Source organism: Oryx dammah, unplaced genomic scaffold, assembly GCF_014754425.2.
Source record: "Oryx dammah isolate SB20612 unplaced genomic scaffold, SCBI_Odam_1.1 HiC_scaffold_6, whole genome shotgun sequence".
Lineage (NCBI taxonomy): Eukaryota > Metazoa > Chordata > Mammalia > Artiodactyla > Bovidae > Oryx > Oryx dammah.
The window spans coordinates 10,857,769-10,871,650 of record NW_024070190.1 but is presented as its reverse complement, the minus strand read 5'-3'; the positions used below and the strand labels follow the sequence as shown (position 1 = coordinate 10,871,650).

Below are 13,882 nucleotides of genomic sequence, written 5' to 3'. Positions count from 1 at the left end.
AAAGCATACTACAGTGGGTTATCATGACCTCCTTCAAGGGCTCTTCTCAACCCAGGGGTCGAATTGGTATCTCCTGCGTCTCCTGCGTTGCAGGTGGATTATTTACCCACTGAGCCACCTGGGATCCCTGAGGTATGCCATACAAATGTCAAAATGATCGTTCTTTCATGAGTTATATTATTACTTTATATTGTCTGCATTATAACACTTACATTCTACTCGGTATCAGTACTTTTCATTGTTGTCTAGCCTTAGTGCTTTATTTAAAAGGATCAGGTGCTTGCTGGTAGTCTTTTAAAAAAGGATCCTACCATTCCTGAGTCCTGTACTGTGATTTATTGCTTGGTTGTCTGAATTTCACCATCCAGAGATTTTCATCAAGAAAATCCGTGACTGTGACAGTGCCCAACATTAATGCATATTGAATAATGACTTTTTGTTGTTTTTATAGTGTTTGACAGGTTGGCTGGGTATAAAATTCTTGACTGTCCCCACACCAACCCCCAAACTGTATAGACAATGTCACTTGGCATTCAATGTTATTTTGAAAGCCCTTTATATGCATAACTTGAGTTTTCTCCAAGGTTTACACAGGATTCATACTTTTTCTTCAGAGTTAGGTGATTTTACCATATATGCAAGTGTTGGTCGTAATATTTCCTGGATGCTGTCTATACCTTTTATCTACAGATTTAGATTTTTATTCCATAGATGTTTTCTTCTATTATATCTTTGGTTCCCTCCGTCTTTTTTCTTCTCGAGGGACACCAATCATTCATATATTTGTTGCTCTGTATACATATCTTCTTCTCTATAATGATTTTCTCCTTACCTTTTCTCTTGCATTTTTTCATTATTTTAAGCTGGCATTCTAAGTTGTTGACTCTCTTTTCAGCTGAAACTATACTTCTTGCGGCTTCTGAGATTGTTCTTGGAGAGACAGCAGTGAGCAGTCTTAAAGCCGGCTCTTATTTCCCTGACCAGGAATTAGACCTGGGTATTCTGGATGAGAACCAGGAATCCTAGCTCCAGGTTCATCAATGGATAGAGGGTAAAAGCAAAGTTGCCCTGACTCTTGCCCTGTTTGAAAGCATGAATGTTTCAAGGAGGCAAAAACTGTAGAAACAGGTACAAATTTTATTATTAGAGACATAGCACTTCATGTGGGAGAGCACACAGAGAAGGAGTTTATTTAAGACAGAAGCAAGGCAGAAATACACACCTGGAGAGAAAGAGTATGGGCATCCCTAATGAGGAGAAGTACAGTAAAGGAGCAGTTAAATCATTTATATAGGGCAGTTCTTCCCAGTCTTTGTTTGCCTTTGGCCAATCATCTTGCTTCTTTTCTCACATCTGATCTGCCCTAGGAACCTAGCCAATATGCATTTACATCTTTTTGCCAAAGTGGATTCCAGTGCAGAGGCCTGTGGGAGCTTTGACAACATCAGTTATGGAGTGGCACCCCATCCTTTTTGACCCCTGAGGAACATGCTTGTGCATGTGCAGTCAGGGAGATTTCCTTGACCTCAGGAGTGATAGATGTGGTCGTCTTATCTCTTTGCTCCAGCAGAGCTCAGTTCCTGCCATAAACTTGGTCCTTGGAGTTTCTAGGGAAAGCAAAGCTTCAATTTACTCTGCTTGACAAACTCCAGCTACTCACCCCAAGGGCCCATCTGTTGCAGCAAAACCAGAAATAAGTGAACGGCCTTTGGCACATATCAGGCAAACAGTTCTAAAAAACGTTAAGCAATCTTGGTTATTCCTTAGCTGTTACTACTAATAAACACTTGTAGCTAGCCTTGTCCTTCGCAAAGCGAAACAAAGCTGACTTCATATGAGTAGTAACCTGTACTTGGCATTTCTTCTCCCCTTACACTCTCTTGTAGCATTCTGCATTTCACAAAGGTCATGGGCCGATAACTTCAGGGACATCAGACCAGGTTGCTGAGTTGCCTGATGCTAGCTGTGACCATTTTGAAACTTTGCAAAAGAAAAAAGTGTAGGAACTTCATGAAGATAGAAAACCTCTCCCTATTCCTGATAGAAAGAGGGCACAGTTCTTGAGGCACGAGCCTACTGTGTTTCCCTTTTGCTTGGCAAGAAGAGTAAAGCTACTCTTTTTTCTATTTCCTTCAAACTCTGCTCTGTATTTCTATTTGGCATTGGTAGACAGGAAAGCAAGGTTTTAGCAACGTGTCTACCTCCTACCTCAGGATGGCTTCATTTTATAGCTGAACTGAACAGAACACCCAGGCAGGCATCCACTGGCCTAAGGTAAATCCTAGGTACTGTTTTCTAAAAATTGTAATGCTACTACTGTTTCTCAAAATAACAACTGGCTGCCAGCTGCCTTCTTCTCATGTCATGCCTGCCCTCTTCATTCTTATGAGTGCAGCAGCTCAGGAAAAACACTTCTTTCCTTCTCAAGAACTGAAGAGGAAGGTATTGATTTGGGTGTCTGCTATTAATTTCATTCATATTTCACAGTGTTTGGAGAATATTCCTCAGAGCTTTGAGAAGCAGCATGGCTCTGGAGCACTCTGCTTGTGTTTTAATTTCTACCTTGCCAGCTACCAGCTTTGTGAGGCTGGGCAAATTACTTGTTTTCCTCATCTGTGAAAATAGGCTGGAATAGGGCTGGTAAAAGAATGAAATGAATTAATGTTTGTAAAATGTAGATAACAATGCCTGGCATAAATAACAAATAGTCACCTTATAAGGGCCTATTAAATGGATATAGCATATGATCATGCATTGCCAATAAAGTTTTCTCCCCAACTTCTCACTGGTTGTCTATTTCAGTGGACTTCACAGAGGTTCAGTTAACTTGCTTTTATTTCATTCTCTTTCTGGATTTGTTTGCTCATAAATGTTTGTTTAACCATTCATATAGAATTGTATCTAGTGTATGTATCTGGCTGACCAACCTATAACTTTTTACTTTTTTATTTTTAAGTCTATTTTTAATTGAAGTATAATTGATTTACAATATTGTGTTCAACCTATAACTCTTAGATTCTACTTTTTTCCTTCTTGGAACCAGAACACTTGCCAATCTTGGTCCATGGTAGGTGTGTGCATATGTGTTCAGTCGTCCAGTCATATCCAACTCTTTGTGATACCTTGGACTACAGCATGCCAGGCTCCCCTGTCCTTCACTATCTCTTGGTGTTTGCTCAGATTCATGTCCATTGAGTTGGTGTCACTATCTAACTATCTCATCCTCTGCCACCCACTTCTCCTTTTGCCTTCAATCTTTCCCAGCATCAGGCTCTTTTCCAATGAGTCGGCTCTTTGCATTAGGTGGCCAGAGTATTGGAGCTTCAACTTCAGCATCAGTCCTCCCAATAAGAATTCCGAGTTGATTTTAGGATTGAATTCCTTTAGTGTGGAATCTGACCTCATTTGAGGATACGAACTCATTTGAAGTGGCTGGGTGCTCTCTATCAGTTTGCCTCTCTTGAGCTTCAGTTCCTCCTAAATTATGCTACCACCATTCTTTCCAGTCTGAAGGTCACTTTTAGTAGAAATGAGGTTGAAACTTGGAGCTGTGTGATTCTGTCCTGTCTTCTCTTATCTGTTTCCCTTGCGCTGTAACTAGTGGGCTTGTCCCTGGTAGCATGACTTTCTTATCCTGGTTTGTTTGTTGGCTGGTTGGTTGGTTGATTTGAAGCACACTTCCCCCCCCACCCCCCGCCCCTGCTTTTAGCATATTTACAGAAGAAATAACTCCTTCTAGCCTTTTAGTCTTTCGACATTTTTCTTATTGCTTCATGACCCCTTTGTACTTCTCATGTTACTTCCCATCTGTTTATTTTTTCCCTTTGAAAATTTCTTCCTCTTGGAAAGCCTCCCTTCAATCTCTGAAGTCCTTGTAGATGCTGCATTGGGGTTATTATGCTAGTTAAGTGATTGGGCACTTGGGAAAAGCACATATTTCTAGATTTCCTGCTTTAGGTATTCTAGTCGGTGAGGACTAGGGAAAGCCCCCCGCTCCCCAAACACTTCCTGCATTTTCACAGGGCTTCTGGGTGACTAGATGCAAGTAATCCATGGACCACATTCAACTCTAGCTGCTTTGGAGTAAAAGTATTTGTTCTCTTTCCTCCTTCAAGCCATGAGTGAAGGTGACTCATGAGTGAGATTCTCTGGGGGGCTGACCACAGGATCAGGTACCTGCTTCTGGCTTGACAACTTTAATTCTGTCCTTTCCATTCCCATTCAAGAAAGATAACAGAATATGAGAGAGAGTAACATGGACTTGAGTATATTCCAACTATCACAAATTACATAACTCACAGCTTTAGCGCCTCACTCTCCCTACCCATCTCTGAGCCTCCTTTTGGGGCAGTTTCTAACTCCAGCTTGACCTGGGCACCCCTTCGCTTTTGTGTAACTGATATTTTTGGGGTGGCTGTCAGATGACTCCCAATGTTCCCTGGGGAGGACCTTTCCTTAAGAGCCTCTGCTTGAAGCTGAACTGACTCTGGCATATTTTCAGCTTGGAAACTTTTGTATAAAGGACTTTATAAATCCTTCCAGCTAGTTGCATTTGGACATTATCCTGGGTGCTGTTTTTCTTAGAGCTGTTGTTGTTCAGTCACTAAGTCGTGTCTGACTCTTTGCCTCCCCATGGACTGTAGCATGCCAGTTTTGCCTGCCCTTCATTACCTCCCAGAGTTTGCTCAAATTCAGGTCTGTTGAGTTGGTGATGCTATCTAACCCAGGTCACCCTCTGTTTCCCTCTTTTCCTTTTGCCTTCAATCTTTCCCAGCTTCAGGGTCTTTTCCAATGAGTCATCTCTTTGCATCAGGTAGCCAAGTATTGGAGCTTCAGCATCAGTCCTTCCAATGAATAGTCAGGACTGATTTCCTTTAGGATTGACTGGTTTGATCTTGCAGTCCAAGGGACTCCCAAAAGTCTTCTCCAACACCACAGTTCAAAAACATCAATTCTTCGGCACTCATCCTTCATTAGGGTCCGGCTTATTGATGTTAGCAATCTCCTTGTTCTGGAATATTTTACATGTAATCAGTGAGTATCACTGAGCACTTCTGCTTTGGGAATTGCATCTGAGTGTTAGCAAATGTCATACAGGCCTTATATACTCCTTGAGATCCAGTCTCAACTCTAAGAGATCTGTTTGCACCCCAGACTCTCATTCCAGCGACAGGGTCTGTTACCTGCAGGACAGGATTGAGATTGAGTGGAGGCCAGGCTTTCCAGTCCTGGCTCCAGCATTAAGTAGCAGTGTGACTTTGGACAAATTTTTTTCTTTTGTATAAGCCTCAGTGATCTTATTTTTGAAATGAGGTGATAATAATCCTGACCTTATTAGGTTTTGGTGAGGATAAAATGACATAAACATGCAGAGGTTAGAATATGCTTGGCTCTTGGCTCAGTGAATGTTGAAGGCGTAAGCACACATAAAATGATGTCAAGTTCACCAAGCTTTTTTTTTTTTTTTTTGTAAAAGGTCTGAATTTATTAATCCTCTCATGAAAAATTTGCACAATCACCACAGATACAGTCACTGCAGAATCTTTGCTCCTTCTTTTTTGCAGCACCGACGTGACCTTTGCATTCCTCTTGACTTTCTTCATTCTGTTCTTGCATCCCTTTCACTGTTTCCTTGAGGTACTTTCCTTTTCACACAGTTCATGTCTTGCAAGCCTGTGTTTGGGCTCATTCTTCTTTGCGTGATCATAAAGGAATCGTAAATCACGCCAAAGCCAGTTGCCTTGCCCCCACCAAAATGGATTCTGAATCCAAATACAAAGATACAGCTGGTGTTATCCTGTACATTTCGGCTAGTTTTCCCCAAGGTTCTGTCTTAGGTACTGTTGCCTTCCCAGGGTGAAGGACGTTGATGACTATTGTTGTCGGCTGAAGTAGTAGATTGGTCGCAAACTTCCTGGTCCAGGTAGTTACCGTGTTGTTCATGATGACTGCTGACCCTCAAGCAACCAGGGCGGGAAAATCAAGCCGGTTTTGGCTGTTATTTTCATGGTTTGCATTCTGAGTTGTTTTTGAGATCACATCTGTTGGGTGTGCCATAACGCTTGATGATATGGAGGGGAAGGTGGTAGTGGGGATGCAGTGTCATGGGAAGTAACCAGACTGTTGAGATAACAGTGTTTGATTCATAAGCTACTGGGATAAAACTGGGCTATCAATCTTAGAAAATACCATTAGGAAAACTTTTCATTTCTATAATACTTTATAGCTTAAATGTATTTTCTCATGTCCTATTTCATTTAAAGGTCTCCCAGGTGGCACTAGTGGTAAAGAACCCACCTGCCAGTGTAGAAGATAAAAGAGGCTTGGGTTCGATCCCTTGGTGGGGAAGATCCCCTGGAGTAGGAAATGGCAACCCACTCCAGTATTCTTGCCTGGAGAATCCCATGGATAGAAGAGCCTTGTGGGCTCTCATTTAAACAGAAACTTAAGTGCATGGGAAAATGGTTTTTCTTTATGTTCCATCATCAGGCTGGCTCTGACCCAGGTATGCAGTTTCAGACCTGGGACACTGTCAGAACCACTCTTTGAGTCTTATTGGAGACTTTGGATGGATGCATAAAGCACCCAGTGCTATGCTGTGCACAGAAGGATGTTATAAAAAAAATAGCTTTTTAACTTTTGTGACCACATGTATGTGGTTCTGCTTAAGGATATATTTAAACAAACTTACAGCCAATATAAGGAATATCAATAACCTCAGATATGCAGATGACACCACTCTTATGGCAGAAAGTGAAGAAGAACTAAACAGCCTCTTTAAAAATTTTTTATTTTAAAGCAATCTTGAGAAAGAAGAATGGAACTGGAGGAATCAACCTGCCTGACTTCAGGCTCTACTACAAAGTCACAGTCATCAAGACAGTATGGTACTGGCACAAAGACAGAAATATAGATCAATGGAACAAAATAGAAAGCCCAGAGATAAATCCACACACATATGGACACCTTATCTTTGACAAAGGAGGCAAGAAAATACAATGGAGTAAAGACAATATTTTTAACAACTGGTGCTGGGAAAACTGGTCAACCACTTGTACAAGAATGAAACTAGATCACTTTCTAACACCACACACAAAAATAAACTCAAAATGGATTAAAGATCTAAACGTAAGACTAGAAACTATAAAACTCCTAGAGGAGAACATAGGCAAAACGCTCTCCGACATAAATCACAGCAGGATCCTCTATGACCCACCTCCTAGAATATTGGAAATAAAAGCAAAAATAAACAAATGGGATCTAATTAAAATTAAAAGCTTCTGCACAACAAAGAAAACTATAAGCAAGGTGAAAAGACAGCCTTCGGAATGGGAGAAAATAATAGCAAATGAAGCAACTGACAAACAACTAATCTCAAAAATATACAAGCAACTCCTACAGCTCAATTCCAGAAATGTCTCCAAAGAAGACATTTCTCCAAAGATGGCTAACAAACACATTCAAAGATGCTCAACATCACTCATTATTAGAGAAATGCAAATCAAGACCACAATGAGGTACCACTTCACACCAGTCAGAATGGCTGTGATCCAAAAGTCTATAAGCAATAAATGCTGGAGAGGGTGTGGAGAAAAGGGAACCCTCTTATACTGTTGGTGGGAATGCAAACTAGTACAGCCACTATGGAGAACAGTGTGGCGATTCCTTAAAAAACTGGAAATTGAACTGCCTTATGACCCAGCACTCCCACTGCTGGGCATACACACCGAGGAAACCAGAATTGAAAGAGACACATGTACCCTAATGTTCATCGCAGCACTGTTTATAATAGCCAGGACATGGAAACAACCTAGATGTCCATCAGCAGATGAATGGATAAGAAAGTTGTGGTACATATACACAATGGAGTATTACTCAGCCATTAAAAATAATACATTTGAATCAGTCCTAATGAGATGGATGAAACTGGAGCCAATTATTCAGAGTGAAGTAAGCCAGAAAGAAAAACACCAATACAGTATACTAACACATATATATGGAATTTAGAAAGATGGTAATGATGACCCTGTATGCGAGACAGCAATAGAGACACAGATATGTAGAGCAGACTTTTGGACTCTGAGGGAGAGGGAGAGGGTGGGATGATTTGGGAGAATGGCATTGAAACATGTATACTATCATGTAAGAAATGAATTGCCAGTCTATGTTTGATGCAGGATGCAGGATGCTTGGGGCTGGTGTACGGGATGATCTGGAGAGATGATGTGGGTGGGAGGTGGGAGGGGGGTTCATGTTTGGGAGCTCATGTATGCCCATGGTGGATTCATGTCAATGTATGCCAAAACCAATACAGTATTGTAAAGTAAAATAAGGTAAAAATAAAAATTAAAAAAAAATTAAAGAAAAAAAAAGAAACCTACCCCAAAAAAGGGTTTCTTTTCACAAAAGGAAAAAAAATTTTATTTTATTTTAAATATAAATTTATTTTAATTTTAATATTTACTTTAGAATATTGTATTGGTTTTGCCATACATCAACATGGAGGGGGGTTCAGGATGGGGAACACGTGTATAAAGAGCCTCTTGATGAAAGTGAAAGAGGAGAGTGAAAAAACTGGCTTAAAGCTGAACATTCAGAAAATGAAGATCATGGCATCCAGTCCCATCACTTCTTGGGAAATAGATGGGGAAACAGTGGAAACAGTGGCTGACTTTATTTTCTGGGCTCCAAAATCACTGCAGATGGTGATTACAGCCATGAAATTAAAAGATGCTTACTCCTTGCAAGGAAAGTTATGACCAACCTAGATAGCATATTCAAAAGCAGAGACATTACTTTGCCAACTAAGGTCCGTCTAGTCAAGGCTATGGTTTTTCCAGTGGTCATGTATGGATGTGAGAGTTGGACTGTGAAGAAGGCTGAGCGCTGAAGAATTGATGTGTTTGAACTGTGGTGTTGGGGAAGACTCTTGAGAGTCCCTTGGACTGCAAGGAGATCCAGCCAGTCCATTCTGAAGGAGATCAACCCTGGGATTTCTTTGGAAGAAATGATGCTAAAGCTGAAACTCTAGTACTTTGGCCACCTCATGCGAAGAGTTGACTCATTGGAAAAGACTCTGATGCTGGGAGGGATTGGGGGCAGGAGGAGAAGGGGACGACCGAGGATGAGATGGCTGGATGGCATCACGGACTTAATGGACGTGAGTCTGAGTGAACTCCGGGAGATGGTGATGGACAGGGAGGGCTGGCGTGCTGTTATTCATGGGGTTGCAAAGAATCGGACACGACTGAGCCACTGAACTGAACTGAGCATCTTTTCATGCGTTTGTTAGCCATCTGTACGTCTTCTTTGGAGACATGTCTATTTAGTTCTTTGGCCCATTTTTTGATTGGGTCATTTATTTTTCTGGAATTGAGCTGCATAAGTTGCTTGTATATTTTTGAAATTAGTTGTTTGTCAGTTGCTTCTTTGCTATTATTTTCTCCCACTCTGAAGGCTGTCTTTTCACCTTGCTTATAGTTTCCTTTGTTGTGCAGAAGCTTTTAACTTTAATTAGGTCCCATTTGTTTATTTTTGCTTTTATTTCAAATATTCTGGGAGGTGGGTCATAGAGGATCCTGCTGTGATTTATGTCAGAGAGTGTTTTGCCTATGTTCTCCTCTAGGAGTTTTATAGTTTCTAGTCTTACGTTTAGATCTTTAATCCATTTTGAGTTTATTTTTGTGTATGGTGTTAGAAAGTGATCTAGTTTCATTCTTTTACAAGTGGACCAGTTTTCCCAGCACCACTTGTTAAAGAGATTGTCTTTAATCTATTGTATATTCTTGCCTCCTTTGTCGAAGATAAGTTGTCCATGAGTGAGTGAGTGAGTGAGTGAGTGAAGTCACTCAGTCGTGTCTGACTCTTTGCGACCCCGTGGACTACCAGGCTCCTCCGTCCGTGGGATTCTCCAGGCAAGAATACTGGAGTGAGTTACCATTTCCTTCTCCAGGGGATCTTCCCGACCCAGGGATCGAACCCGGGACTCCTGCGTTGGAGGCAGACGCTTTAACCTCTGAGCCACCAGGGAAGCCCAAGGTGTCCATAGGTGTGTGGATTTATCTCTGGGCTTTCTATTTTATTCCATTGATCTATATTTCTGTCTTTGTGCCAGTACCATACTGTCTTGATGACTGTGGCTTTGTAGTAGAACCTGAAGTCAGGCAGATTGATTCCTCCAGTTCCATTCTTCTTTCTCAAGATTGCTTCGGCTATTCAAGGTTTTTTGTATTTCCATACAAATTGTGAAATTATTTGTTCTAGCTCTGTGAAAAATACCACTGGTAGCTTGTTAGGGATTGCATTGAATCTATAGATTGCTTTGGGCAGTATACTCATTTTCACTATATTGATTCTTCCAATCCATGAACATGGTATATTTCTCCATCTGTTAGTGTCCTCTTTGATTTCTTTCATCAGTGTTTTATAGTTTTCTATTTATAGGTCTTTAGTTTCTTTAGGTAGATATATTCCTAAGTATTTTATTCTTTTCGTTGCAATGGTGAATGGAATTGTTTCCTTAATTTCTTTTTCTACTTTCTCATTATTAGTGTATAGGAATGCAAGGGATTTCTGTGTGTTGATTTTATATCCTGCAACTTTACTATATTCATTGATTAGCTCTAGTAATTTTCTGGTGGCATCTTTAGGGTTTTCTATGTAGAGGATCGTGTCATCTGCAAACAGTGAGAGTTTACTTCTTTTCCAATTTGGATTCCTTTTATTTCTTTTTCTGCTCTGATTGCTGTGGCCAAAACTTCCAGAACTATGTTGAATAGTAGCAGTGAAAGTGGGCACCCTTGTCTTGTTCCTGACTTTAGGGGAAATGCTTTCAATTTTTCACCATTGAGGATAATGTTTGCTGTGGGTTTGTCATATATAGCTTTTATTATGTTGAGGTATGTTTCTTCTATTCCTGCTTTCTGGAGAGTTTTTTTTTTTATCATAAATGGATGTTGAATTTTGTCAAAAGCTTTCTCTGCATCTATTGAGATAATCATATTGCTTTTATTTTTCAATTTTTTAATGTGGTGAATTACATTGATTGATTTGCGGATATTGAAGAATCCTTGCATCCCTGGGATAAAGCCCACTTGGTCATGGTGTATGATCTTTTTAATGTGTGATTGGATTCTGATTGCTAGAATTTTGTTAAGGATTTTTGCATCTATGTTCATCAGTGATATCAGCCCATAGTTTTCTTTCCTTGTGGCATCTTTGTCAGGTTTTGGTATTAGGGTGATGGTGGCCTCATAGAATGAGTTTGGAAGTTTACCTTCCTCTGCAATTTTCTGGAAGAGTTTGAGTGGGATAGGTGTTAGCTCTCCTCAAAATTTGTGCTAGAATTCAGCTGTGAAGCCGTCTGGACCTGGGCTTTTGTTTGCTGGAAGATTTCTGATTACAGTTTCAATTTCTGTGCTTGTGATGGGTCTGTCAAGATTTTCTATTTCTTCCTGGTTCAGTTTTGGAAAGTTGTACTGTTCTAAGAATTTGTCCATTTCTTCCACGTTGTCCATTTTAATGGCATATAATTTCTGATAGTAGTCTCTTATGATCCTTTGTATTCTGTGTTGTCTGTTGTGATCTCTCCATTTTTATTTCTAATTTTATTGATTTGATTTTTCTCCCTTTGTTTCTTGATGAGTCTGGCTAATGGTTTGTCAATTTTATTTATCCTTTCAAAGAACCAGCTTTTGGCTTTGTTGATTTTTGCTATGGTCTCTTTTGTTTCTTTTGCATTTACTTCTGCCCTAATTTTTAAGATTTCTTTCCTTCTACTAACTCTGGGGTTCTCCATTTCTTCCTTTTCTAGTTGCTTTAGGTGTAGAGTTAGGTTTTTTATTTGACTTTTTTCTTGTTTCTTGAGGTATGCCTGTATTGCTATGAATTTTCACCTTAGCACTGCTTTTACAGTGTCCCACAGGTTTTGGGTTGTTGTGTTTTCATTTTCATTCGTTTCTATGCATATTTTGATTTCTTCTGTGATTTGTTGGTTATTCAGAAGAGTGTTGTTCAGCCTCCATATGTTGGAATTTTTAATAGTTTTTTTTCCTGTAATTGAGATCTAATCTTACTGCATTATGGTCAGAAAAGATGTTTGGAATGATTTCAATTTTTTTGAATTTACCAAGGCTAGATTTATGGCTCTGGATGTGATCTATCCTGGAGAATGTTCCGTGTGCACTTGAGAAAAAGGTGAAATTCATTGTTTTGGGGTGAAATGTCCTATAGATATCAATTAGGTCTAACTGGTCTATTGTATCATTTAAAGTTTGTATTTTCTTGTTAATTTTCTGTTTAGTAGATCTATCCATAGGTGTGATTGGGGTGTTAAAGTCTCCCACTATTATTGTGTTATTGTTAATTTCCCCTTTCATACTTGTTAGCATTTGTCTTACATATTGTGCTGCTCCTATGTTGGGTGCATATATATTTATAACTGGTATATCTTCTTCTTGGATTGATCCTTTGATCATTATGTAGTGTCCCTCTTTGTCTCTTTTCACAGCCTTTGTTTTAAAGTCTATTTTATCTGATATGAGTATTACGACTCCTGCTTTCTTTTGGTCTCTATTTGCATGGAATATCTTTTTCCAGCCCTTCACTTTGAGTCCGTATCGTCCCTTGTTTTGACGTGGGTCTCTTGTAGACAACATATATAGGGGTCTTGTTTTTGTATCCATTCAGCCAGTCTTTGTCTTTTGGTTGGGGCATTCAACCCATTTATGTTTAAGGTAATTATTGATAAGTGTGATCCCATTGCCATTTACTTTATTGTTTTGGGTTCGGGTTTATACACCCTTTTTGTGTTTCCTGTCTAAAGAATATGCTTTAGCATTTGTTGGAGAGCTGATTTGGTGGTGCTGAATTCTCTCAGCTTTTGCTTGTCTGTAAAGCTTTTGATTTCTCCTTCATATTTGAATGAGATCCTTGCTGGGTACAGTAATCTGGGCTGTAAGTTATTTTCTTTCATCACTTTAAGTATGTCTCATCATTCCCTCCTGGCCTGAAGAGTTTCTATTGAAAGATCAGCTGTTATCCCTATGGGAATCCCCCTGTGTGTTATTTGTTGTTTTCCCCTTGCTGCTTTTAATATTTTTTCTTTGTGTTTGATCTTCATTAATTTGATTAATATGTGTCTTGGGGTGTTTCACCTTGGATTTATCCTGTTTGGGACTCTCTGGGTTTCTTGGAGTTGGGTGATTATTTCCTTCCCCATTTTAGGGAAGTTTTCAACTATTATCTCCTCAAGTATTTTCTCATGGTCTTCCTTTTTGTCTTCTTCTTCTGGGACTCCTATGATTCGAATGTTGGAGCATTTAATATTGTCCTGGAGTTCTCTGAGATTGTCCTCATTTCTTTTAATTAGCTTTTCTTTTTTCCTCTCTGATTCATTTATTTCTACCATTCTATCTTCTACTTCACTAATCCTATCTTCTGTCTCTGTTATTCTACTATTTGTTGCCTCCAGAGTGTTTTTTATCTCATTTACTGCATTATTCATTATATATTGACTCTTTTCTATTTCTTCTAGGTCCTTGTTAAACCTTTCTTGCATCTTCTCAATCCTTGTCTCCAGGCTATGTATCTGTGGTTCCATTTTGATTTCAAGATTTTGGATCATTTTCACTATCATTATTTGGAATTCTTTCTCAGGTAGATTCCCTATCTCTTCCTCTTTTGTTTGGTTTGGTAGGCATTTATCCTGTTCCTTTACCTGCTGGGTATTCCTCTGTCTCTTCATCTTGTTTATATTGCTGTGTTTGGGGTGGCCTTTCTGTATTCTGGCAGTTTGTGGAGTTCTCTTTATTGTGGAATTTCCTTGCTGTGGGTGGGGTTGTATCAGTGGCTTGTCAAGGTTTCTTAGTTAGGGAAGCTGTGT

The 13,882-nt window shown here is 39.6% G+C and overlaps 1 non-coding gene across 1 annotated transcript; it reads right to left on the bottom strand.

Moving 5' to 3' along the window:
* Positions 1-9,958: 9,958 nt before the first annotated feature.
* TRNAW-CCA lies at positions 9,959-10,030 on the bottom strand. Its single transcript has one exon. It is a non-coding gene; the product is annotated as a tRNA-Trp (tRNA).
* Between the last annotated feature and the right edge of the window lie 3,852 nt (positions 10,031-13,882).